Below are 877 nucleotides of genomic sequence, written 5' to 3'. Positions count from 1 at the left end.
CACTACTCACTGCTGTGTGTGTGCACTTGGATGGGTTAAATGCAGAGCACAAATTCTGAGTATAGGACACCTAGAAACCACATAGCAAACCATTCAGAACACCGCAGAAGCCTTATAGTTTCATAATCACTAGTTTTGCGCTCACAAATCTAGTCATTTTCAAAGCTCGATGTTATTTGTCTAGCAGCAGTCTGAAACTGCTTTAGAAGGTTTTGTTTTGTTGGACTGAACTCATATCGGGCTTCTTTGCAGTAGAGCGCTGTTCATTGTTTCCACTCGGCTTGCTTGGCTTGATTACACCTGCTCTCATGACAGTGATCTTCAACCCGGCAGAATTCATTTGTAAACACTTTAATGGTGGGTTAAAGCCATTTTATTGGCTCTCTTTACTTTACTTAATTGGATGGCATTTTAGCAGAAAACAAAAGAGAGATGTGCTGAATGCTAAACATGGATATTTATGTGTAAACTCACAAAGCTGGAAAAAATAGCACTTCTTAGTCTAAAAGAAAACAAAGAAATAAAGAGTGTCAGGACAGTGTTAGTGCACTTTTTGTTGTGTATGTGTTAAACAGTCATTATTATTTTCAAAAACACTGTGGTAAAACAATGTTTGTTTAATACAATAAACTTTAATGTGATTCACAGTTGGAGTAAAGTTGGAAAATTAGATTTTTTGTGTTTGTTGTTTTGTATTTGATTTTTTTTTTTCTTAATAATGTTAATGGAATTTTCAATCTTCTACAGAGCTTTTGAACAAAGCAAACTCTTTATTTCAAGTCAGTTTTTAACAAACTATTCTGGTTTTCTCTAGTTAATTGTGTTTCTAAACTCACCAAAAACGTAGAAATTACAACAACTAAATACTAAATGAAAT

Source organism: Sinocyclocheilus anshuiensis, unplaced genomic scaffold (genome assembly GCF_001515605.1).
Source record: "Sinocyclocheilus anshuiensis isolate Anshui unplaced genomic scaffold, SAMN03320099.WGS_v1.1 scaffold1549, whole genome shotgun sequence".
Classification (NCBI taxonomy): domain Eukaryota; kingdom Metazoa; phylum Chordata; class Actinopteri; order Cypriniformes; family Cyprinidae; genus Sinocyclocheilus; species Sinocyclocheilus anshuiensis.
The sequence above is the reverse complement of the archived record's forward strand: the minus strand, read 5'-3'. Positions refer to the sequence as shown.